Source organism: Elgaria multicarinata, chromosome 4 (assembly GCF_023053635.1).
Source record: "Elgaria multicarinata webbii isolate HBS135686 ecotype San Diego chromosome 4, rElgMul1.1.pri, whole genome shotgun sequence".
NCBI lineage: Eukaryota > Metazoa > Chordata > Lepidosauria > Squamata > Anguidae > Elgaria > Elgaria multicarinata.
The window spans coordinates 43,355,241-43,382,334 of record NC_086174.1 but is presented as its reverse complement, the minus strand read 5'-3'; the positions used below and the strand labels follow the sequence as shown (position 1 = coordinate 43,382,334).

Genomic DNA, 27,094 nt, shown 5'->3' with positions numbered 1-27,094 from the left:
CAATTGCTAGGCTGACCATATGAAAAGGAGGACAGGGCTCCTGTATCTTTCACAGTTGCATAGAAAAGGGAATTTCAGCAGGTGTCATTTGTATGCACGCAGCACCTGGTGAAATTCCTTCTCCATCACAACAGTTAAAGCTGTAGGAGCTATACTAGAGTGACGAGACTTAAAAGAGGGCAGAGTACCTGCAGCTTTAACTGTTGTGATGAACAGGGAATTTCACCAGGTTCTCCATATATACAAATGACACCTACTGAAATTCCCTTTTCAGTACAACTGTTAAAGATACAGGAGCCCTGTCTTCCTTTTCATATGGTCAGCCTACCATTGACCCCCATGATAGCTGGGGCTGATGGGAGTTGTAAACTAAACATCTGGAGGGCATCAAGATGCCAAGCCCTACTGAACAGTTAACACGCTACTCCATTTCTTGTCATGATATTAGCATCATGCAAAAGCAAAATAACATCATGAATGGAGCAGATTGCCTGGGGCATGGTGGGTATTTAACTTCACTGGAGGTATTTAAGCAGAGGCTGGGCAGCTTCTGTAGTTGCAAAGCCTATATTGAACAGGGGGTTGGACTAGATGACCTCTAAGGTCACCTTCTGTCTTTACTGTTCTCTGCAATCCATACAGTTCCCGATAGGACATTTCATCTTGAAAGTGAAGTGAAACAACTTCTTGCAATGTCCATGTTTGGAGACTGTACGTAGGTGGCTGGCTAGGGATTATAGGAGATGCAGTCTAATAATACAATTTTTCTGCAGCTTAATTTCAACGTATCAAAATTTTCCTATTTTCAGCTCAGTTCCTGAGAGTTCCTGGAATCAACACTTAGGGATTAATGAAATCACATAGCAGTTATTTGTTTGAAACCGCCCCCCTCGTTCCTGTGTTTGCATCATCTGTGAAAAACAGCAATGAGACACAAACGGCTACTTTGTTCCTTGACGTGAGTCAGGAGTGTGACATCAGAGGAGGACTTGACCCAGTTTGCTAAATACACATTCAGTCTAGAAATAACTCTTGTTTATTCCTAAGCTCTTATTTGCTGATGCATCCCTCTTTTCCATGCAACTGTCGTAACAGGCAGTTGATATATCTAAGGGTTCATTTTCTTTGACCTTTTGATTTTCTGGTTGGGGGGGTTCATGGGTTCGAGAAATCTCTTACATACACACACCTCTGGACAATATCTGCAGTGCATCCAGTCACCATCACACTGGCAAACAGCCTTTCTCTCTTGATGACAGCACCAGGCACTTTTAATTTGTTCCAATCTGTTTCATACTGACATTTCAGCACTGACGTCACCAGCAGCTGAGATTTCATTGCTTTGGCTAAAAATAGCAGCCCTCCCTACCCCCCCTTCCAACATTTTACCCCCAAATAATTATTTAATAATAAAGCCTGGATGACACAGAATCAGTGGCAGTTCCTCAGCAAGAGAGGGAACAAGCCCAAAGCAGTGAAAATGTCTAGAAACACTCAGTAGCATCATTAGAGGTGTATGTGACTCTGTGTGTGTGTGTGTGTGTGTGTGTGTGTGTGAGAGAGAGAGAGAGAGAGAGAGAGAGAGAGAGAGAGAGAGAGAGAATTAAGACATCAGGTTCCTACAGGTTCCTCCATCCATATTGGATGGAGTCTGCAGCTCCAGTAAGCCCAGTGAATAAATGCCTCATTTTTTACAACTGACCCTTGATGGTCCTATGGTGCTATCAACGCACACAACACTTTGTAGACTATAAAGAAAGGTCCCTGCTCCAAAGAGCTAACACATATTTTACACATACAATAAAGATAGATTCATTAAGGACAACAATCCTATGCAGGTTTAGACAGAAAAAGGTCCTACAACTTCCAGCATTCTACAGCCAGCCATACTGGTTGGAGAACGCTGGGAGTTGTCAGACTTTTTTCTGTCTAACCGTGCAAAGTAATGTCCATTGGCCCTGATTTAAAATTAATATTGAAATTCTTTCCTGTCTTTTCCCATTGAGATTCTCATTTTTAAATTCATCTGCTTGATCAAAGAGTTTTATGCACATTCATGTCAAAACATAATCAAAATTCAATTTGGAAAAATCTTTCAGTTTAACATGTTGTGTTAAGGGCTTTCCAAGTTCCCACAAGCTCCAAAATGACAGCTTTGTAGGGGCATGCCCTGAACAGACGTATTATTTAGGCAATATGCATATGGTATGGTACCTTGTGCTGTGTTTAGTTCCTCCATCACCACCACCTTGTAGCTGAACAGCTGTCAGTGGCAGAGCAGTGGACCTAACTCCCAGATTTGTCTGTTCTCTGGAATAGATACATTGGTCCTATTCAGAAGACACCTTAAACTATGGCTTTAATCAAGGTGGTTAAGCCAGAAAGCCAGACTGTGTTCAAAAGACACCTTAAACCATAACTTTAACCATGGTGAATAAGGCTTTTTGCCTTATTTGCCATGGTTAAAGTCGTGGTTTAAGGTGTATTCTGAACGCAGCCTGGCTTTCTGGCTTAACCACTGTGGTTAAAGCCATGGTTTAAGGTGACTTCTGAACAGGGCCATAGAGTCCATGCAGCTGGAGCTATCATGCAACTGGAGTTACCATTCCACCAACTTGCAATCAATATCATCCACATAGAATGATAGAGTTGGAAGGGACCTTGTAGGTCATCTCTTTTCCAACCAAAATGATCAAGGGAGCTGGAGCAACTCACCTACCAAGAACGGTTTCAGCACTGCGAGCATTTTAGTTTTTAAAGGGGGATATATTGGGGTGGGATAAGGTGGGGGTCAGAGGGCTGGACACCCATTTATTTATTTATTTATTTACAATATTTATATAATGCTCTATATCTAAAATAGTTTCCAGAGCGGTGCACATAGGAATGAAACAGAAAAAAGAAAGATTAAAAACAGCAAATTAAAATTGTTCAATTTCAAAGAAAGGACCAAGAAAAACAGTGGCTGGTCAGTTGAGGAACGCTTCCTGGACGAGTTGTTTTCAGAAGACACCGTAAGCAGTACAGTGTTGGCACCTGCCTGACTTCCAGGCACAGGAAGTTCCAAAGAGAAGGGGCCACCACACTAAAGGCTTTTCTCCTGATGGACTCCAACCAGGCCAAAGGTCCGTGTGGAATCACAAAGAGCATGCCTTCCAATGACCTCTTTGGCATAATATGGAGAAAGTGACAAGCGAGAGAAATATTTTTCTGCCTTTCTCATAATATTAGAAGCTGAGGTAAGCTGATGAAGCTGAATGGTGGGAAATTCAGGACAGACAAAAGGAAGTTCTCCCCCCTTCCCACAACACACCAGATAGTTAGCCTATGGAATGTGCTTCAACAGGATGTGGTGATGGCCATCACCTCCTTGTATGGCTGTAAAGGGGTTAGACAAATTCATGGAGTATGAGGCTATCAATGCCTCTCATTATGATGGCTATATGCTACCTCCTGGATCAGAGGCAGCGGGGTTCTCAATCGTGAATAACAGTAGGAGAGGGACGTTGCTCTTTTGTCATGTTTGCAGGCCTCCCAGAGATGTATGGTTGTCCACTGTGAGAAACAAGTTACTGGGCTAGAGAGTCTTTCGGTCTGATCCAGCAGGGCTCTTCTCGTATTCCCCAACCAGAGCTTGTTTACTGTATAAACTAAGAAGGTTTTATAAGGATTTTTATTGGTTTGAATGAAATGAAGGGTCTAGACAAGGGAGAGCCTTGCACCCTTGTAAGCTACTTCATGTGCAATGGGCACATTATTTAGTTCACTGGTTTGGGGCTTACTCCTGAGTAGACATGCATAGAATTGTGCCGTGGCTTGTATACTTGATGAGAAAATGGACACATGGGTACAAATGACATCTGGCCTGACCCATTTTGCTTTGGCTCGACCCACTCAATCCTTAGCCCTGCCCCCTTACTGTCCCCCACTGCTGGAATGCAAGCCCTGAGACCCTTCCCAGATTGGATTTCAGTCCCTGGCTGAAAAGGTATAGGCCAAGGATTCCAAAGATAATCTAGAACATTTAATATTGAAGGTATTGTTGTTAAAAGAAGGCCTCTTCTCATTTAATATGCTTGTACTCTGATACATGCACATGAGCACAGGTATAGGTACAGGCATCCATTGTGAAGAGTGAATTCCTTGCCACAGTCCCCTTTAAAATACACACAAGTGTATTTCAATCGCAGCTCATTCAGGCCCCCATCCCCATTTATTTTAAAGGGAACATTGCAAAATGTTATCTCTTAGTAAAAGACGTAGCTGCGCATTTGGCCAGCAAGTGAAGGGGCTCTATGCGCATAATAATGTGTGAGCGTAGCGTTCTTCCTCATGAGGGGAGACCCTGCTTGGGCCAGGATCCCCCCCCCCTCATGTGAAGGAGCTACACACATATATTATGTTGCCTCTAAAGCCCCTTCACACACCAGCCAAACCTGCAGGGTTGGACTGTGTGGCCGTTGCGAGCATCAAAGGCATGGCGGAAGGGGGCTAATGCACCAGGCCTTGCAATCCCCCTCTCAGGTTCTTTCAACAGGTATATGCGTGAACATGGGGGGGCATCTGAACCCCCCCTTTTCATATTAGATTATTAATAACTGAAACAAATCCAAAAGCTAGGTAGGAGCCTGGGGGAAAGAGAACATGAAATAGTGACACACAACATTAAAATTCTGATTGTTCTTTGGCAAGCTTTCCAGCTGAGATCAGAAGGTCAGCAGGGTCCAGGGTCTTTGAGCTGAGATCAGGATACTCCCAATGTTAACATGCTTCTTCTTGTACTTTTCAGGAATTCTGCCAGGATAAATACGAGAGGAATTCCCCCAGACTATCTGCTTTCCCTGCCCCACCCCAGTCCCTGCCTTGTGTGCTAACCTGATGCAATCTTAATGCTCCATTATTCTTTCTCATTCACTTTGACTGCCAATCGGTTTTAGCAATGTAGTTTGACCTATAGACCTGGAGCTTTATCACACCAGCATTATACTGTGCGATCACTGCGAATTGCGTGCAAAGGACTCCGAAGTTTTCCAGCTTATAATCTGCTTTGATTGTGAAGTACTCCCATGCATCCTGCTTTAATTGCGCTTCTTAACCAAAAGAAGGGCAATATTTTGCTACTAGTTTTCGAGCGTATCATTTGTTGTTTTCTGGCCACTGGGGCCGGATCTATGCTACTGCTTTAAAGCGCTTTAAAGTATGTTATAACAGTTTTGAAAACAGTATATGGAGTGTGTCCTGGGCCCCAACAGTTGTCAAAACTGTTATAAAGCGCTTTAAAGTGTTTTAAAGCAGGAGTGTAGATTCTGCCTGGGGCACAGAAGCAGGATTTGAAGAAAAATTAAACAAATGCTTACATCTGCGTAAGCTTTAAAGATAAAGACATCAAAATTGGCACAGTAATATATATTGAGGAGAGCTTTAAGCATACCAAATTTGAATCGGATTGGGTCATCCATTGATTTTTTTTAATGATTTTTTTACATTTCCCCCCTTAAACCCATTTCCTGGTATGCAAAGGATCTAGCCGCCCAGTAGCAACAACAACAATGGCGACAGCTTAGCGCTGTAGGGGATAATTCGAGGGAAACAGGTACATGGGATGAAGCTCCAGGTTTGTGAATGTCTCTCAGTCTTAAAGTGTTTCAGAGCCAGGGGTTAGGTGGTCAGACTCATACTTCGGAAACCTGGGTTCAAATCCCTACTCTGCCATTATTACCTTCACTAGCTGACCTTGAGGCTGTTAGGCCCTCAGCATAGTCTACCTCACAGGGCTGTTGTGAATATAAAATGAGTGGGGGGGAGGTAAGAAGGACAGTATATAAAACGGAATAAATAAATATAGTGAATTCTCATATAAAATGGCTACTGTACTGCGTAGGGGGGAGGACAGACAGCATTGTTTCCAGGCAGACCACAGCCCCTCTCTTGCTAGAACTTAGGCTCAGCTTTTCCATCATGAGACATTTGTAAGGTATTTCAGGATTTTGTGGAATACAGTTGGAAAAAACATCCATTCAGAGAAGGATTATCTATCTAGCTTTTCTCTCTGGAAACTCAGAAGTCTATCTATGTACCAACATACAAGGCCTGAGCATACCTACTGCAAAAATTGTTTTGGTTAATTCTCTGGAACCTATAAAAGCAACCACTGCCTACATACCTTGGGAAAAGAGCACATAATATTCTTCACTGAAAAGTCTGTGCATGTGTACATATATTTTACAGATCGTGATGCTCAAAAACTGATAACAAAGATCCAGAAGAAAGCAACATCCTAATGTGGAAACATCTAGGAACGTGTCAGTGGGAGCTGGCTAGCTAGCTACCCAAAGACATCACAGTTGCTGATTTGCAGCGTGGAATCCAGCAAAGAATCACCAGAAACCACAGAAGTAGGAAGGGAAGGAAGCCAATAAAAAACCAGTCCTCCTTGACAGGAACTCGGTGAACCATATTTAGAAGCAAGGGAGAGAGTACAGTCCAAAGAAGTAGATCTCTGACCCTCATTCCGGCATGGGAGAGACGTGGGATTTCTTGGTGGTGATTCTTGGATTTTCCTCTTTCCTTTCCCCGGAGATGCCTGTAAGAGACCCATACAAGTTCTACGGAAACTGTGTGAGTGCATGAAGAGAAATCAGTGCTGAAAAAGCAGCTAGCACTTTCTGGGGAAAAGGCAGAGTGGATTCTCCCTTTCCCATGCACATGAATTCCATAGCACATATTATTGACACTGCATTGCCCAATGAAGGACACAAGAAGGACCTCTCTTTTTTTGCAATTTTAGTTTCCCTTCAGTCAATTATCAATTCCAGCCCTTTCCTGACCGTTTAACAGGCTACACAATGTGCTACCTCCAGGGACAGACATTTTTAACCCTTTCTTTATAGCCAAACTCCAAGAACTAGTTGTACTACAAAACAGTGGTAGAGAACATGTGGTCCTCAGATGTTGTTGGCTGTAACTCGCAACAGTCCTAGCTAGCATAACCAATGGTAAGGGATGATGGGAATTGCAATCCAACAACACCTCGAGGGCCACACATTCTCCATCCCTTCTATAAAAGCAAGGCAAGCAGTCACCTCTAAAATCAGATTGTGGTGCCATTAGCAGTGGTAGATTTTTGTCCGCCCACCCCATATGCCCATGGGCAGTACCTACAAGATGGAGGAGTAGGCTATCGGTGGCTACTAGTCCTCATGGCTATGTGCTATCTCCAGTATCAGGGGCAGTAAGTCTATATATACCAGTTACTGGGGGACATGGACAGCAGGGTGCTGTTGCACTGTGGCCTGCTTGTGGGTCCTTGGTCGACAATTGGATGACCACTGTGTGAACACAATGCTGGACTAGATGGACTCTTGGTCTGATCCAGCAGGGCTCTTCTCATGTTCTTATACTGGCAGTGGAGTCCTGCCCACATCTTGGTTTGGTTTTGCTTTCCATTGTGGGCCTGCATTTTGCTCCTAGATCCAGCTGGCTGAATTTATTTATTTATTTATTACAATTCAATCCTGGGTTGTTGTTTTTCTCTTGTAAGATGGTTTATGTGATCCTCCTCCTCCTCCTCTCCATTTTATCCTCACAACAACCCTGTAAGGTAGGTCAAGCTGAGAGCATGTGACTGGCCCAAAGTCTGGATCTACACTACCGCTTTAAAGTGCTCTAAAGTGCTTTATAACAGTTTTGACAGTGTGTCCTGGGCCCCAACAGTTGTCAAAATTGTTACAAAACGCTTTAAAGCAGTAGTATAGATCCTGCCCCAGTGAGCTTCATGGTTGAGTGTGGACTAGAGCCTGGATCTCCCAAGTCCCAGTTGAACACTCTGACCACTGCACCACACATTGGCTCTCAATTCTTACCTCAGAGTTGTGGGGGTTGGGAATGGGGAGACACTTGACAGATGGATAGTAGCCGGGAGAGAGTTAGAGGAGACACATAAGTAACAAAATGGATTGCGGTTTGGAGGTGGGAGGGGTTGTTCCATAAGTGAGATTTTTGAAAGATATTTCACACCATCCCAAACATATTTAGTCCTATTGGTTTTGATGGAGTTCATTTTTAAGTAAACATAGATAGGCTTGCAGCCTTAGGTTGCCTTCCAGGATATGGTTGTCACAATTTGTATGTGAAAAAAGCACCTCTTTGCCCAGGCATATCTTAATCACCCACGTGTTTAGTTTTTTAAAACGGTTTTTAATGCTTTATGTGTGTATGTTCTGTGTTTTAGAATTTTAAATTTTGTGTACTCATTTTTATATTAATTTTAGAATTTCTGTAAACTGCCCAGAGAGCCCTGGCTATGGGGGTGGTATATAAGTGTAATAAATAAATAAATAAATAATCTTCAACTTAGAAGGGGGTGGGAGTGGCGGCATTGAGCTATTTGTGCTGACATTTCTCACCTCTTCTCTGGCATTGCTTGTGCAAACGTTACTGGGTATGTTCCTCAACCACATATGAATAAAGCAGAGCAACTGCCCAGTTCCTCCTGCTCTTCACTCACACTTCCCCCCTTGGGGAAACGTTTCCTATCCATCCTAGAGGAAGATCCCTGTCAATGCCAGTATCAAAACAGTCCCTGTTCACATCTGCCCTTAAAAGTAAACAAATGCTGTACCTTGGTTAAGGAGGGGGTTTGGGAAGAGGCTGCTAGAATCTCCCCTTCCATGGGAACAACAATGGCCCTTCCCCCCCCCTCACCCCCCATCCCATTGGAATAGAATCTCTATTGCAGCAACTTCTGAGTCCTGGAACTTATAGCTCTGGATGCGCTTGCCTCTGAGCAAATGCAGAGAGCACCACACACAAGCATGAGTCCTGGAATCTGTGTGCCTGGCCCTGGGTGATCTTGTCTGTGAGTATATGCAGAGTGAATTTCCCTCCCCTCCACCATCGCCTGATTCTTGGAATCTGTGAGCCCGATCTTGGATATGCTTGCCTCTGAGCATATGCAGAGCGCATTTCCCGCTCCAGAAACTGCAGTCGATGCGGACACGTGTAATTAAGAACGCAAAGACGCTTCCTTTCCAGGTCAGAGGGTGCCAGCTGCAGGCACTCACTAGGCCCGCCCCCCAGCAGCATCCCGAAATGGAAACCGCGTTTTACTCCCAACATTTCCTCAGGCATTCACTCAACCAGCTGGGCGCTGCAGAACAGAGGCGCTGTCTGTTTAACACGCTCTTCTTCTTCTGAATTCCGACGACGAGGGAGAGGCGGCAAGCCAATCAGCGTCAAGTATATTTGCATATACCATTGTATGAGCTGACAAAAGAATAGAGTGGAGATATTTGGCGTTATATTTCCAGCACGGATAAATAATAAATGAGATTGAGACACATACGAGTAACACAATGCACAAAAATTGATATTATGATGGTAGACACGGCACTAAGGTCTCGAATAGAATTGCATCTTCCTTCCCTAGACTTTGTATCACTATATGCTGGAAGGTTTAAAAAGAACAGAGGTTTATATACCGAAAATGCTGCTTGGTTAATATGCCCGGATGATCCTCAGTGGTCTGGGGTGCAGGCTTCAAACCTGTAGCTGTTTAGCGACAGAGTGGTTCAATTCCACCTTTCGGGCGGTTCTCGAAGGTCAGAGTGTTACAACCAAGAGCCTTCTTTGTGGCACCTTAAAGACAAACAAATTTATAAAGCCATAAGCTTTTATGTTTCTGTCAATTTAAAGACCACAAGATGCTAATTACATTTAACAGGGCATTCTCAATTCTTTATGTGTAGTAGTTGCAATACAAGATTGAGTGAAAACAAAGCAGCACCTCATGAAAAGAAATGCACGTTTAAAACAAACAAACAGAGCAGAGAATTTTATTTGTTTCAATTTCTGGAAGGATCTCCCTTGGTAACACAATAACACTGTAACAAGGAAGCAATTAAACATTCAAAACTTGGTGCACAGTTTTGTATTCTCAACTTGATAAATTAGTGTCTAGTTGTCAAACAAAGCAGATTTATTTATTGGGTTTTATATTTAAAGCATTCTTTTTCTGGCTCCTCAACTTGGGTGACCATATTATAGTCAATAAAAAGAAGCCTGCATGCCTTCAATCTATAACTGAGAACCCCAGAATGAGCCTGGGACTGGTGTTATGATCATATTACACCGGTGCTCTGACAATTGGCACTGGCTCCTGGTCTGTTTCCAGCCTCACTTCATAGCTCTGGTCTTAATCTTTAAAGCCCTTTGTGGCCCATCACCAGGGTGTCTAAAAGACCACCTGTCTCCACATGTGTCTGTCTGGGCACTCAAACCTTCAACAAAGACCCTTCTCTGGGTGCCCCCCCCCCACCTAGACCTGGGTGCAGTGGTGGCTACCAGGAAAAGGGCCCCAATTATGGGACGCTCTTCCCAGGGAGGCTCGTCTGGTGCCTACATCAATGTCATTTTGGCATAAGGAAAATACCTTTTTTCATTTTCCCATGGGGCTTGTCTGGACGATGGGTTTGCCCTGGGGTGGATTCGCAGTAGCAGCAGGTCATCAACATGATGCAGCCGCCATTTCAAAGCCATCCGGGGGCAAACCCCAGAATCTCCGCTGAAAAAAAGTTGGGCACTTACCCTGACTTTTCTGTCTGTGTAGGTGTGTCACAGCCGATGGCACCCCCTGCTTGGTCGGCATCGGCTGGACAGGGAAGGAGGCGGACCTCCAGGAACTCAGGTGAATCCTATGGTAAATGAAAATAAATACAAACAGTAGAGGGGGGAGGAGAGGAATGGGGTCCATTCCTCCCCCTTTTTTATCGTATCTGCAAAGCTGCGCAGATACAGATAATAATAATAATAAAAAAAATGGGGGGGGAGGAAAGGGCAGCCAGATGGAGGTCAGAGGGAGGAGAGGTGGTCTAGGCGCCCTGCATCCCTCTCCTTGTCCTCCTCTGTCTTTCTCATTCCTCTTCCATCCATCCCGGTGCTCAGCGTAGCAGCAGCTGCGGCGGAAAGTCCGCCCTTGCGGTCCTTCCCGTGCAGATGCCGGGAAGGAACACAAATGTGGGAGCCCGAGCCCGAGTGTTTTTCTTTCAATCCACTTTATCTTTGCCAATGTTTTCACAGTGCTCTTTTAGATTTAGCTGTTCTTAGTGTGTTGTTTCTATTGTATTTTGACTCTTGGCTAGAGTAGCACAAACTCTGAACTTCACTAGTGACACAATTGCCAAAAGGTTTGGCTACCACTGGAATATTATAAATAATTTAGCTGGAGACAGATATGCATATGGTGCTCCCAGTCCAGGATTAACTAAGTGCTTTTTTCAGAGGGAGCTGCCCATATTATTAATCATTCTAATATTATAGTTTCAGATGCATAAGTAAACTAGTAGGGCAGTGCACTACTGTTATAATTATTTACTGGATTTTAAAACTGGCTTTCTGGATAAATTAACCTTCCAATGTGGTTATTATTACTATGGAAAGTATCTCTGTGTGGCATTTAGAAAGGAAATATCTACTATTGCCTTGTCTAGAATTTTGTATTTACGAATAAGCTGGGTCCTACAGGGTTATATTTTCCAAATCTCTGGTGCTCTCATGTCACATAGAATCTTTTCGTACATTTATCTGACATTTGTTTGAATTTCCCATAATGCAACTGGGAGCACTGTGAATTCCAGATGGCTATTTAATTTGTACAATTCCATCTGTTTCTGCAAATCAGCACGTCTGGGGGCCGTGGCCCATAATGAACTTTCTGAGTCCAAAAGCACTACGGCAGCCCTTAAACACTGAACAAATACCCAGTTGGGTGATGGGTTTTCATTGTCTCCAGAGGTAGCTCTGGAGAGAAGGCCGTTGTTCAACAAGTTGGCAACTGAGAACAGCTAATCTTGATGTCAGTTTCATAAATGAACATAATAAGTCCCTTTTTTAATGTGCGGTTTAGAAAATGAGCGTGCCGTTTGTGTCTGTCTGGTGTTTTTATTCAAGAAACCATTTGGGATTACATTGAGGCAATCACATTCTTAAACTCTATTCAACTAGTCCTGCACCATAAACAACACATAAATAGGGGTTTGTGTGCTTTGTATTGAGCTAAGTTTGAACTGTACAGCAAGGCCTGCCAGGCAGCCCTTAATTTGCTCTCAGGCTGCCACTGCTTCTCTGAAGAATGGCCTTTGGGTAAGAGTAGGGTGACCATATGGAAAGGAGGACAGGGCTCCTGTATCTTTAACAGTTGAATAGAAAAGGCAATTTCAGCAGGTGTCATTAGTACGCATGCAGCACTTGGTGAAATCCCTTCTTCCTTGTGTTTCCCAAGACCTCCTGCCTTCTTGGGAGACAATAACAAGGTCCACTAAGTAATCCACAAAACTTTATTCACGCAATAAACATCTCTTCCCACCTGAAGGGAATCTAATTTCTAGGAACTTCAACATTTGTATGCATGCAGCACCTGGTGAAATTCCCTCTTCATTACAACAGTTAAAGCTGCAGGAGCCCTGCCCTCTTTTGTATCTGGTCAAGGTTATTTGTATCTGCATGCATACAAATGACACCAGCAGGTCACCTTCTACCAGGCACTGCCTGGCAGCACCTCCACTGTGTCTCTGGAGTGAAGCTTTGGAACTGTCTTGATGCCATTTTGCACATTCTTGCCTCACTCCAGAGAAAAAGTTGGGGGAAATCCCTGACTTTTTTTCTCCACAGCTTTGTCGGAAAGCCCTGGGGTGGGTGCGCAATTGCAGTGTCATCATATAATCCATGCTGCACCACTGCGCATCTACCCCAGGGCTTTCTTAGCATTTAAAGCTTCATCCCACGTACCTGCTTCCCTTGGATTATCCCCGTAGCACTAAGCTTTTGCGTTTGTTGTTGTTTTTGCTACAAAGCGACAGCGATCCTTTGCATACCAGGAAGTGAGTTTAAGCGGGGAAATGTAAAAATCATTAAAAATCAACGGATGACCCAATTCAATTCAAATTTGGTATGCTTAAAGCTCTCCCTAATATCTATTACTGTGCCAATTTTGGTGTCTTTATCTTTAAAGCTTACGCAGATATAAGCATTTCTTTAAAATCCTGCTCCTGCGCCCCAGCAGCGGCTTGGAAGATACGCTCAAAATGTAGGGGCTAAATACAGCGAATCTTTACTTTATTGCACAATTAAGGCAGGATGCATGGGAGTACTTCACAATCAAAGCAGATTATAAGGTGGAAAACTTCTGAGTCCTTTACATGCAATTCGCAGTGATTGCACAGTATAACGCTGGTGTGATAAAGCTCTTAGAGAGCTCCCTGGTTTGCCTATCCCAGGTTTACATAAATGCTATCAGAGTATGGCCTGTTCAACCCCTTACCAGTCCACCATAAAAGGCAAACTAATTATTTGCCACAAAACACACACAAGGGGAACACTGGGGTATTTCTACTGAGGGTGATCATATCTTATTGAAAAGAAATGTTAAGAATGGTCACTTTTGGTTTGCTTTTGAGTATGAACACAGTATTCTGATCAAATATATCACTGCTTCCTTGCTGGTGATACGGTGACCATATATCCTACTTTACATAGGATTGTCCTCTATTTGAAAGGCTCTCTGGTTCAAATCCAATTCAAAAATAACGTTCGAGCATATCTCCTATAGCCATCAAAATCATACAGATGCTTATTTAGGTGTATAGGCTGCTTACATTAACATATATATTTAAAATGGAAGTGTTAATAATCCTTTTTGCCGCCCTCCTTGTGTTTCCCGCCTTTTTCCCCTTTTCCCTATATCAAGGGAGCTGTTAATGATGATTGTATATCGATGTGTTTCATGATATGAATTCCCCCCTTTTTCACTTTTTTTGTCTGCTTTTTTGTCTGTTGTTGTTACAAATAAAAATATTAGGAGAAGGAGAAGGAGGAGGAGGAGGAGGAGGAGGAGGAGGAGGAGGAGGAGGAGGAGGAGGAGGAGAAGAAGAAGAAGAAGAAGAAGAAGAAGAAGAAGAAGAAGAAGAAGAAGAAGAAGAAGAAGAAGAAGAAGAAGAAGAAGAAGAAGAACCATCAGAAAAGCGACCAGGCACCTTGAAGTTACCCATCTACAGCTCCTGGACAGAGGACTGAGCAAGCACACAGTAGCTACACTGCTGCTTTATAATGGTTTATAATGGTATTGACAACTGTTTGGGCCCAGGACACATTACATGTACCATTTTCAAGCCGTTTTCAAAGTGTTATATCCCACTTGAGGTAGATCTGGCCTTAGTCAGAGTCTTCATCTCTATGGTGAGATGTATTATATTTCTCTTTTGATGGTAGTAAATATTTCTAAATTTGCATCTATACATACAATTAGCATGTGCAAATTTTATGTATAATTGTGTCTCTTTTTTACTCTTCCCCTACTTTTTGGTGATGTGTAAATTGTCATCTTATATAATGTACTCTTGTGAGCCAACCACTGAAAGATGCTATCAGAATGGTCTTCCCATTGTAGTACAGCACAGGTTTGCACTGCCAGCTCAGGCCTTTAAGGACAATGTAGCCTCCTGGATGTGGATGAGTAATGAACGGGACCATTCTCTACTACCAACCAAGTACATAAAAAAATAAAATCAGTGTGTAACATTTTGTGCTTTATTTTGCACACGTCCGAACTCTGCTGTGAAAATTGACAGTTAATGTTGATTTTTGATTAAACCCTACACTGATTAGTATTTTGTACGTAAATCATGAACATTGCTTCTGAATTGTCAATGCCTCCACTTGCTTTTAGCTTGCAATTATTCCAGTAATGAACAACACTGGAATTTGACAATGTATGGAGCTAGGCCTTAAATTAAAAGGACTCAATAAAAACTGATTGAATCACCTAAAGGGGGATTGAAATCAGTAAATGGACTATTTATGTCCCAGCCATGGAAATTACTGCTTTTGATTGCTTTGTTTTTTTAACAGAATGAAATAAGCTCACATTGTTGTCTAAATGGGAGATATAATGTGGTGTGGAGGATGTGTTTGTGCTTAGGGGTTGTTGTGCATGGGTGACATCACTTTTGTGTGCATGGGTGACTGTAGTCTGAATCAGGGAGCATGTGTTTACGGGGGAGTGAGTATGACTGTGCCATTGAACTGAGCATATGACATCTGTATTTGTGTACATCTGAGGATTCCTTCAGCTATGGCCTCTGCAAGAGCTGAATGTAAGGCTTCTGGATTGCAAAGGTCAATGGAAATCACTCCCATTTGGCTAGGCTGAAGGATTGGAAGAGACTCCAGATGAAACTTTTATAGCAACTCATGCTGTGTCAGAGATGAGAAATGACTCCTTTCGTTTTCCTTTGATCTTATGGTGGTCACTGATGATCTATTGCAGTCAGGGCTAGCCCTGCCATTAGGTATAGTGAGGCAGTCACCTTAGGCAGCAGATGGTGGGAGGTGGCAGCCAGGCGTTGGAGGACAGAGAGCGGAGGTCCATGTAGCCGGCTGCCTCTGTGGCCCCTAAGCTAGCCTGCTGCCTTTATTTATGGTGGATGATTCTGTCCCATTGCCAGTGCTAAAGAAAGTTTCAACTGCCAGTCCAACCAGTTTTTGTACACGGAACGGGGGATGAGGCGATCCATATTTGTGCTTTGCCTCAAACAGCAAAATGTCTCAACCCAGCCGTGACTACAGCAGAGGGCTTCTGAATGGCCATCAGATCACACTGGACTATGATGAAATAAAGGGGATGGAGGATGTGGTGGCACAAGTGAAGTGAAATTCTCATGGCACATCATCATCATCATCATTATTATTATTATTATTATTATTATTTATTTATATAGCACCATCAATGTACATGGTGCTGTACAGAGTAAAACAGTAAATAGCAAGGCCCTGCCGCATAGGCTTACAATCTAATAAAAATCAGTATTTTGTTTTGCACAAAATCTTCAATGGGTAAACATATTGATGATGATGATGATAATGATGATGATGATGATGATGATGATGATGATGATGATATAGATGTACTAAAATGAAAGCAAATGCAAATCAAGCCCCTTGGATGAATATTACCTTTCTTCAGCCAATGTTTTAATGACCCAAAATGGAATCTATACTGTCTACAGAAGCTAAATTATGGGGTGTGGCTATTCAAGTATTTCAATGTGATTTAAACTGCACTTGCATGCTTACCTGGCAGTAGGTCCCATTGAACACAATGGAGCTTACTTCTGAGTGGACCTATATAGGATATAGGTAGGGAGAGAAAAAGGTCAAATGCCTCCTCTCTTCTTCCCATGGCTCTGAGGTCAAAAGGGCTTCCCCGCTCTAGTTTGGCACTTCGGGAGGGATCAAAAGCTTTCCTAAACAGGAAAACGCCTTGGCCTTCCTCTTAAATATTTTGCTATGCTGAACATTTTGAAACGGTCATTTTTGGCAATTCATGGTGGAAGGGCAAAACAAATAACTCAGCAAAAAAAGGGGGGAGGATTTTGAAGAATTTTCTAGCTGGGGAGAGGGGGATTTTCTAGCTGGAGAGAGGGTGGTTAGCACCATCTTTGTCCTCAGCCCTGCGCTTTGCCTCTCCCAGGACGGCATCAGGTAATCCCAATGCCGAGGAGGGAGCGTGGAGGTTCTGGGTGGCCATCTGGGTCCCGGAGCCGTCCCTGCCCTTTTCCTGTTGGAAGGTGCCCAATTGGGGGTCATCTTCTGCCAGGCTCCACCCCTGAGTTGGCCCCGGATTGGCCCCAGAGCGACATTACACAGCAGAAGCACTGTGTTGACGTCGCTCCCTTTGAAAAAATTGTGGTAAATCCCTGACTTTTTCGCATCAGAGCATCGTGGGGAACCCTGCGGTGGCTGTGAAGTTGCGCCTGCGTAGGGCGAACATATGAAAAGGAGGACAGGGCTCTTGTATCTTTAACAGTAATGTAGAAAAGGGAATTGCAGCAGGTGTCAATTAAAGAGGGTGAAATTCCCTCTTCATCACAACAGTTAAAGCTACATTAGCTGTAGTAGAGTGGCCAGATACAAAAGAGGGCAGGGCTTCTGCAGCTTTAACTGTTGTGATGAAGAGAGAATTTCACCCTCTTCAATTGACACCTGCTGGAATTCCCTTTTCTACATGACTGTTAAAGATACAGTAGCCCTGTCCTCCTTTTCATATGGTCACCCTACGCCTGCGTCGTCTAACTAATGAGGTGCAAATCCATATCCACTGCAGGACTTTCCTTGCACATAGGCAGTCTCTTTTTAAGTGCAGGTGTAATTTGCATAAGCTGGTGAAATTCCCTCTTCATCACAACAGTTAAAGTGCAGGAGCTATATTAGAGTGACCAGATTTAAAAGAGGGCAGGGCACCTGCAGCTTTAACTCTTGTGATGAAGAGGAAATTTCACCAGGTTCTCCATATATACAAATGACACCTGCTGAAATTCCCTTTTCAATACAACTGTTAAAGATACAGGACCCTAGTAAATGGAAAACTCTTGCCCACTACCCAGTGAGAAAATTATTTGAAATTCTCCCCCTCCCCGTGAAAAAAACAGAAAAACAACAACCCATGTGCTCATTTGCAGGGAGGGAAGGATTTTGCAAAAGTACTGGACAGGATTCAGCACAGCACTAACTAAATATCAGCAGTGACAAATGGCAGTAGGAAGAGGGATCCAGAGAACTGGAGCCATCCCAATAAAGGCCATATTCCTATCTTTTGTAAGGTGATGGACTTTATGAAGGGCCTGCTTCCCCTACCTTAGTGTAGCCTTCCCTAAGGGCTCCTTTGAGCCCTTGTTCCAGCTTGTCTACATCCCTCTTAAGTTGCAATGTCCAGAACTGGATAGAACACTCCAGATGAAGTCTGGCCAGTGCAGAATAAAGTGGAACCATTACTTCTCAGAAATTGAACACTCTGGGGCAGGATCTACACTACTGCTTTATAATAGTATTGAAGTATTGACAACTGTTCGGGCCCAGGACACATTCCATATACCATTTCGAAACCCTTTCATAGTGTTATATCCTGCTTGGTATAGATCTGGCCTGGTTCTAGTAATGCAGCCTAAGATCTCATTAGCCTTTCTTTTTCTTTTTCATTTTTGGCAGCCCCATCATACTGCTGATTCATGTTCAGCTTGTGATTGACTAGTTTCAAGATCCTTTCCAGGTATCCTCCATCAAATGAAATATTATATGATGATGAATCTGATAGAATTGTGTGTGTTTTAAAGAGCTGCTAGCTTTGCAAGATAATATCCCAGGTGCTGCAATACATGATTTGATAACTGCATCTTTAGGTCATAAATAAACATAAGAACAAAAATAAGCACTTTTTTAAAAAGAAAGAAAGAAAGAAGTCTTAGCATTTTTGTCCTCACTCTATAGCTCTTCCCCAAGACCTGCAATATTTTGCTTATGTAGTTATACATTTATTTATTCATTCAAGTATTTATAAGTTGTTTTTTGTAACTAAGCCCTCAAAAAGTGACGTACACAAAATGAACAAAACAGTGGTACATTAATCAGATATGGTATTTGTACAGTAGAGACAGCAAATAGGTGTATGAGAAAACTGCTTTATAATATACAGCCATCAGTTCTCTTAAAAAAAATTGCAGCAATAAAAAGATATTTTAAGGCCCTCTGAAAAGCCTGATGTTATTGGCAGGATCTCCAACGTAGATCTTAGATTAAAAGGAGGGCCATATAGGTGAAGGTGCTCCAGAAGGCAACTTGGTCCCAGAGCATTTAACACCACATCTTTGAATTGGGCCTGGAAACACCCTCATGACTGGTGCCAAAACAGTGTTGCATGTTCAGTTCTTCTGGCCCTCATCGACATCTTGGTAGCTGCATTTTCAACCACTTCAAGTTTCCAAAGCGTCTTCAGAGGCAGCCCATGTAAAACATATTGCAGTAGTTCTGCTTGGAGATAACTAGCGTATGAGTAACTGAGGCCAAGAAATGCAGCTCCAGGTGACATATAAGCCTAAGCTGGGAGATGGCACTCCTGCCACTGGCTCTACCTGTCTGTCTGCAGACAGAGATGAGCCCATGAGCCCTTCCAAGCTGGGTATCTGCTTGGCCCTCCTTAAGAGGGGGATGCCACCTCAACCAGGACTGGATTAATGCCTCCATCCATATTGGCAGACTCCCAACTCACAGGACCTCCACCTTATCTGGATTGACTTTCAGCTTGTTCCCCTCATCCATCCTCTAAACCGTAGTCAAAAGATCCAGGATGAAGGAGCTACTTCAAGGGTTAGAAAACCTGGCGCTTGGTTTCCAGTAGGGGGCTCCAATGCTGTAGAAATCGGATTGACGGCAGGGGCAGGCTGGCAAACCCAGCAGGGAAGAGTGTGGGACACTTTCTGAAGTGATGGGGGATGCTAATTAATGAGTGCATATGTAGCTCAGGAAAGTCACCGCATCCCACTCAAAACATTGACCTTGATCCCCCTCTGGTTGTATTCTTTTCATTGAGTAGGAGATGTGGAGGCTGTCCTTTGTATGCACCGCAGGAGAAAGTCCACATGCAGGCTGAGTTTCATTCAGCTGCCAGCCCTTAGAGGAGTGTTGTTTTTCTTGTCTTCTCATTTTCAAGGAGCACTTAGCCAGATGGTCTGAGGATTTTTTTTAATTTATTTTTTAATGCATTGTGCGTTGGTTGGATGTGTGCTTGGAGGAGCTGCCAGCTTCACAAAAAAGGAAGAAAGAGCAAAAAGAAAGCACCATTTGGTGTGTCTATCCCTGGTATCTGGCCAGAGCTAAGACTGTTCGAGGAAGAATCTTAGAAGTAACATTTCAGGCCTTGAGAAACTTTCCTAAGAATAAGCAATATGCCTTGCTGGATCAGGCCCTAAGGTCCTTCAACCCCAGCACCCTGTTTCCAACGGTGGTCAGGCAAATGTGCTTCCGGAAATTCACACGGCTAGCTGTGAAAACACTGGCTCCTATTCTGTGGGTTGGAGCCAGACATTTTCATATTTATATTAGGCCTATTGAAATCAATCGGAGATGCTAACTAAGGTTAACTTGAGTTCCATCGATTTCAATGGGCCTTCTCTAAGCCTGACAAAGTCTGGATCCAACCCTTTGTCTTCACAGCTTTTGATATTTTGAGTCATCCTGCTACTGTACCTTTTTTAAAAAAAATTATAATTTTTTATGATTTAATACATCCAAACAATACAACAATACAATATAAAACAATACCCCATAATACACATAATATAAAGTAAACAATTTAATAAACATATGTTCTAACTTAATTTCCTTTAACATAATCATAATTAACATAAGTGTGCTCCCTCCAACCACGGGATCTTATTCATATTTCCAAAATCTCATTACTTCTTCTGGAGGTGTTTTCCCTCTCCCCTTTAATAGTACAAATTCTAAAAACTGTTTCCATATTCCTTCAAAATCATTCATTTTTTATCATTCCTCTTCTAACTTTTATGTTACATGTTAATTTATCATTAATAGCAATATCCCATATTTCTTTGTATCAATCTTCTATATGATAATCCCCTTGAACCTTCCAGTTCCTAGATATCATTAGTCTTGCTCTGTCAACAAATTTGTTATCAATTCTTTTGTCTCTTGATTACATTTCAATTATTATTATTATTATTATTATTATTATTTATATAGCACCATCAATGTACATGGTGCTGTACAGATTACACAGTAAATTCTCCATACACTGATAACAATGCCACTATAGGTGTCTCTTCAATCTCCATTCCTAAAATTTCTTTTATCTTTTTAAACACCATTTTCCATAGTTTTTGTACAAATTCACATTCCCACCACATATGTAAATACGTTCCTTTCTCTTGACAACCTCTCCAACATGTTGCTGAATTCATCTTATTTATTTTATTTTATTTCACAGGGGTTAGGTACCACCTCCAAACAAGCTTGTAATAATTTTCTGTACCTAAGAGGTCTGGTATATGTCAATAGACTGATTCACCAAGAATGTGTGGATCTAATCCATTTTTTTAAAAGCATCAATTTTTTCTAAACTTCAGGCCATGTTTATATCTTGTGCAAAGAAGGGTGCAATCTTATGTTTCAAGTTTGTACTGGGCCCCAAAAATATGCTAGGGCCCTGAGCAAAAATTCACAGAAAAGCAAATGTGTTCCCTCTTTTTCTCATCAAAGAAAATGCACAAGACAAGACTGTAAGACAACCTTCCCTAACCTAGTGCTCACTAAATATGAAGGCCTACAGCTCCCACTATCCTTAGCTGTCATGACCAATGGCTTACAGGAATGATATCAGAGAAGAGACTGATTGCACCTGAAGTGTGTGTGTGAGGGGGGGGGGGAGAAGGTTTGAGGCCTACATAGGTGTTGTTGTTTTTGTTTGTTTTTTAAAAACAGGCTTAAAGGCCTGGAGTTTTTCTGTTTGGTTCGGGCATTACCGAGAGGATTGAAACTAGAGAAATGACTCTTAAGGAGGCAGAGATCCTTAAGGAGTTGCTCTCTCTCTCTCTCTCTCTCTCTCTCTCTCTCTCTCTCTCTCTCTCTCTCTCTCTCTGTGTGTGTGTGTGTGTGTGTGTGTGTGTGTGTGTGAGAGAGAGAGAGAGAGAGAGAGAGAGAGAGAGAGAGGATTCACTTCATATTTTTCGTGATCACATCACATTGTTTTCATGACCAAAAATCAAGGACCATCAGGTCAACCAGTAGTGTCTCCATAGCAACAGAGGCTGGGGCTAGAAATGGGCATTTAAATAGATAGTGTTTCTTCTTTGCATTACAATAAACCTGCCATGACGTTCTTTCTTAGAACAGTCTTGGTTAATACTGATCACACACAGTCAATGCCCATTTGTTGGCAAGGCATATGTCTCAGTGATGGCAACCTGCTTGTTCACCTGCCTCTCTGTGTGGCCCAGACAATGGTGGTGGTGAGGATGGGGAGCAGTAGATGCCACTGGCCGGGTTCAGACAACACGTTAAACCATGCTGCTTAACCAAAAAATGGTTAAGGGAACCATTTTGTGGTTAAGCAGCATGGTTTAGCGTGTTGTCTGAACCAGGCCACTGCCTTCTTGCTGAGTGGCTGTATTGGATTCTATAAGAGACAGGAAGCCAGTGGAGGGATTTTAGAAGCGGGGTGTCATGATCAAAACGACGAGCCAAGAAAATAATCCTAGCTGCTGAATGATGAATGGAGACCAGTGGAGACAGATGAGAAGAAGGAAGACCACTCAACAAAAGATTACAATAATCCAGGTGAGAAATAACCTAAGCATGAACAAGGGTCTTGGCAGAAGAGACCAATAGGAATGGTAGAATTCTAGCGATGTTGTACAAGAAGAAACAACAAGACTTAGCTACAGCCTTGTTATGTGACGAGAAGGAAAGTGAAGAATTAAAAATGAAACCAAGGCTACGAGCTTCTTCAACAGGAGGGAGCGTAACATTATTAATAGTGATAGAGAATGAAGGAGAAGGAAAAGATTTAGGAGGAAAAACTAGCAATTCTGTTTTTGCCATGTTCAGTTTCAGTCAGCGCCGCAGCATCCAGGCTGAAACATCCGTGAGTCAGGCCTAGATATGATCCTGAACATCAGAGGATAAATCTGGGGATGAAAGATATAGTTGAGTATCGTCAGCATATAGATGGTATTGGAGGCCATGGGAATGAATAAGATTACCCAAGGATAATGTGTAAACGGAAAACAACAACGGTCCAAGCACAGAGCCCTGAAGAACCCCAACTGAAAGGGGGAAGGAAACAGATGAGAGGCCGTTCGCCAATACGTTAAACGACCAGCCTGATAAGTGGAGGCGAACCAGTCAAAGACCGAGTTCCAAAAGCCGAGGTTGCGAAGGGAGTTCAACAAGAGATTGTGATCGACCTTATCAAAGGCCACGGTAAAGTCCAGAACAATAAGGACAGAGTAAAAGCCTTTAGACTTGGCAAGAAAAAGATAATTAGTAATCTTAGGTTCATCCTCTTGAAGGCAAAACTCTCATCCCTACCCCAGGACCCTCTGGAAATGAGGAGTGGGTGTGCTAAGCTTAATTCTGAGAAGACCTGACAGTCTACAAAGAGCCCTGAGATCCTCGTGGCTGAGGTGCTATGACCCACATAGCACCTCAGCCACGAGGATCGTTGTTTAAATAATAAAAAAAGCAATTTCTTATTTTTAATCCATCTATATTCATACACTCATTATTATAAGCAGACATAGAGACAAGCTGTTGTATGAGTTCTCGTTCCATTATACTGCCCCATTTCTATATGGTTTATTTCCAGTTTCTTTATTTGATCACTTTTACTGCTTTGCATGTCCCAAATAAAGGGAGCATCTGTTCCTCTTCAGTTCTCCACAGCTGTGCTTTCTTATCCTATCTCTGACTTATGCATCTTCATATTTAAATTTCTTTAAAAAATAAGATTTTGTATGGATGTCTCCATTGTTTCAATTGTTCAGCTGAATGTAGTTACCAGTCTAGTAAATTAACTACAAGGTGTTTTTTTTAAAAAAAAAAAAAACACACACACCAAGCAAACCAATAATTAAAGTTCTCAGGTTCTGAAGGGGCAAATAAAATAAGAGATTAACAGCTTTCTAGTTTCTATTTTCAGATTATTGAACTGTTTTGATTTTTATTTTAAACAATTGAAGTTGGAATTAATTGAGCTAAACTGGCTTACATTTTGATGAACAATGCAACCCTAAACAACGTTACACAGAAGGAAGTTCACTGAGTTCAATGGGGCTTACTCCCCCATAGGGCTACAATTCTGTACACACTCACCTGAGAGTAAATCACATTGAACATTATCAGATTTACTTCTGAGTAGACATGTACAAGATTGCACTGTAAGTGTGTTTAAGACTGTGGTGTTAATTGACTGAGCTCTGGCTTATACTAGCCAATCACGCACACACACACCCCCACACACACACCCAGAATCTTGGGAATCTGCAGAACCATCAGGCTTGAGGCTGGGCAGCATGTACAGTGTGGTGTAGTGGTTAAAGTGTTGGACTGGGAGTTGGGAGATCCAGGCTCTAGTCCCCACTCAGCCATGGAAACCCACCAGGTGTCTTTGGACCAGTCACAGACTCTCAGCCCAACCTACCACACAGGGTTGTTGTTGTGAGGAAAAAATGGAGAGGAGGATTATGTACGCCGCCTTGGGTTCCTTAGAGGGAAAAAAGTCAGGATATAAATGCAATAATAAATTAATTAATTAATTAATAAAAATGTACGACGATGAACTATTTCTATGAACTGGTGCTTCCATGGGGCGGGGGGTTAGCCTATGTATCTATTTCAATGTAGATGAATGTTGTGGATCACATATAAGTCCTTTGCCACCAGCCTATGAACTAAGAGCCACTGGGAGGAGGTGCTGTATCTCTTGCTTCATAGAAAGAGCATCATGGCAGGCAGAAGACCAGTACTGGTCCTATCCATTGGCCGGAGTAGCTGCAACAAGTTTGCTGCACCCCTCCCGGGTAGAAGGAGCAGTTTGCTCTAAGCACCAGAAAATAACCAAATAAAATGTATGTATCTCTCTCCTCCGTAACATCTAGGTCCTGAATTCACAAAATGGTATGTTTCTCCACTCCCATGTCATTGGCTGCTGATGGTAGGGGTGGAAAACACATCATGTCAAGGCAGAAAGACAAGAAACCTCTCTTCATTCTGAGGCACCACCATGCGGGTTTTGTTCCAAACCCAATTGCTATTATGTGGGCACACCTTTATGGATACTGTGCACTACACCCTGTTTTCATAATCCCATTCCACTCAGTGATGCAGAGTGTTCCAATCAGTGGTGTAGTGGAAACAGGACTCACAGGCTTGAAGCCCCAGCTCGATTTGATTAGTAGGAATGATGACACTCATCTGCCACGCTGCTAACATTTCCCTGTTCCCTCTGAACTTAGTTGCAATTGTCACTGTATCTGGGAGGAAATGGACACATTAGCTTTACAGCGAGCAAGATGGATGAGAGCGAGCAAGATGGATGGATCAACACAGCTGCCTGCATTTTGGACTCTCCTTGGGGGTGTGGCTATGGGGACTGTCATGATGAGCAGCTGCACTTCAAAATCCCCCCACTGCACCACTGCTTCTGAGTAGATATGTATATTATTGCATTGCCAGCTTGTAATTTGGAGGAGGGAGATGAAAGAGAAAGAGCTTGAACAGAACTTCCAAGTTGTATTTCCTTCAAAGGTGTGTGTATGTGTGTGTGTGTAGGGAGAGAAGCATTGATTTAACTCTCCATTTGATTTTTCACATTAAAAACCTCACAGATATTACAGCAAAGTTGCACAATATAGTTGCACAGCCTTGCAGGATGTCTTCTTTGCAGATTTTTTTTTTAAAAAACCCCCACAGTAATTCACAGCTGTGCAGCTCTGTGTGTGTATGTTTAAAAATAGCATCCCCCCACCAATGGCTAATCATCCAGTCTGATTGACAACAGTCAGTAAATGGGGGGCAGACCCCTATGCCCTGCCCACGGAGTCACTCCCACTCCATGTGAAAGGTGAAGGGGTGAAAGAAAGGTTGCCAAAAATAAAGTGAGAAGCCTAGTCGTTCCAATTGCATTGCAAGAAGCAGAGTTTGTTGTCTCCATCAAGAGTAGGGTGACCATATGGAAAGGAGGACAGGGCTCCTGTATCTTTAAGAGTCATATTGAAAAGGGGATTTCAGCAGGTGTCATTTGTATGCATGCAGCACCTGGTGAAATTCCCTCTTCATCACAACAGTTAAAGCTGCAGGAGCCCTGCCCCCTTGACCAGATACAAAAGAGGGTAGGGTTCCTGCAGCTTTAACTGTTGTGATGAAGAGGGAATTTACCAGGTGCTGCATTCATAAAAAAGGACACCTGCTGAAATCCCCTTTTCTATACAACTGTTAAAGATACAGGAGCCCTGTCCTCCTTTTCATATGGTCACTGTGGTGTTCACCCCACAAGTCAGTTCCCTAATGCATGTCTGAATTGGTAAGTCTGTGGTGCTTAGAATGTTGGCCTGAGTGAGTGGAGTTAGAATGTCTTGGGAGGGGGAGGAGTGATATATAAGGGAATGACTGAGGAGATTGAGAAGAGACTTTTAGGTACTCTTAGAGTCTTTAGCCTTTAGTGCTTTAGCTCTCTGTGTGTAGAGTACTTGGGTTCTGGAGAGTTTGAGGTTCAGTGTAGAGAGTGGTGTCTTTTGAGTGGGGTGTGCAGATAGACAGTTTGTGTAAAATAAACAATACTGATAATAAAATTCAAGAATGAATGTGTGACAGGAAACCGTGTATGTGAATAAGTGAAAGGATTGCATGAGAGGTTTCAAAAAGGTTTTTTAATTTTTTATTTTAAAACAAAGCTTGTGAACTTTTAAAATAAATTTTAATTATTTTGTTTTAACTACCACAAAAATCCCACGTGACTGTTTGGCATTTATCATCTGAAGTTTATTCATTTAACACCCACTCTGACAATAATTCACCTCAGCACATATAATTCACAGCGCATTATTTTATTATTGAAATCCTTCTCCATTTAACCCCTTTCCCCACATAGTTTGGAGAAAGGCGGTGTTTGTCCCTCGCCTCAGGCGTTTCAAGCGGTGGTGCTTGGCTTGAGCAGAGAATGTCCATGGCCGGGCCTGTTGTTCAGAACCTGTGTCGTGGCAGTCACCCTAAAGACATGTTTCCTAAATTCACAATGAAATTCTTAATACAGTAAGCAATCAAATAATTCAGATCTGAAATAATGCTAGATTTTTTGGTGTGCAGTTCAAATATGGAAAGCAGTTTAAATTGCATTTGAAATATGAATTTCAAAGACATGCCTCATGAGCACTGCCCAACCCGGAACACACAGACTGCTGTGATCTTTGAGAACGTTTGTGATAAAGAGCTCCAGAGGCAACTTCTGGATCAGGTCTCTGTTGCACCATAAACAGACATGCCAGTGAGACATAAGCAAAGCCACTGAGATTCAGGCAAGCGTTTCAAGTCGTCTGTGTCAGGCAGCAGCCATGCTGGCTTTTATCCCCTTAGGAGCTTCACCTAAATTTAGTCCTGGCTCATACTGACCCGTTTGCCTCCTGGTTAGAGATCTCTTTAGCAATAACGAACTAAGATTACAAAAAGAGCTTTAAAAAGAATTCCTCCCCTGCAG

The 27,094-nt window shown here is 42.6% G+C and overlaps 1 non-coding gene across 1 annotated transcript; it reads left to right on the top strand.

The window, feature by feature from the left end:
- The first annotated feature begins 9,502 nt into the window (after positions 1-9,502).
- TRNASTOP-UCA (transfer RNA opal suppressor (anticodon UCA)) lies at positions 9,503-9,589 on the top strand. Its single transcript has one exon. It is a non-coding gene; the product is annotated as a tRNA-Sec (tRNA).
- Positions 9,590-27,094: the final 17,505 nt, after the last annotated feature.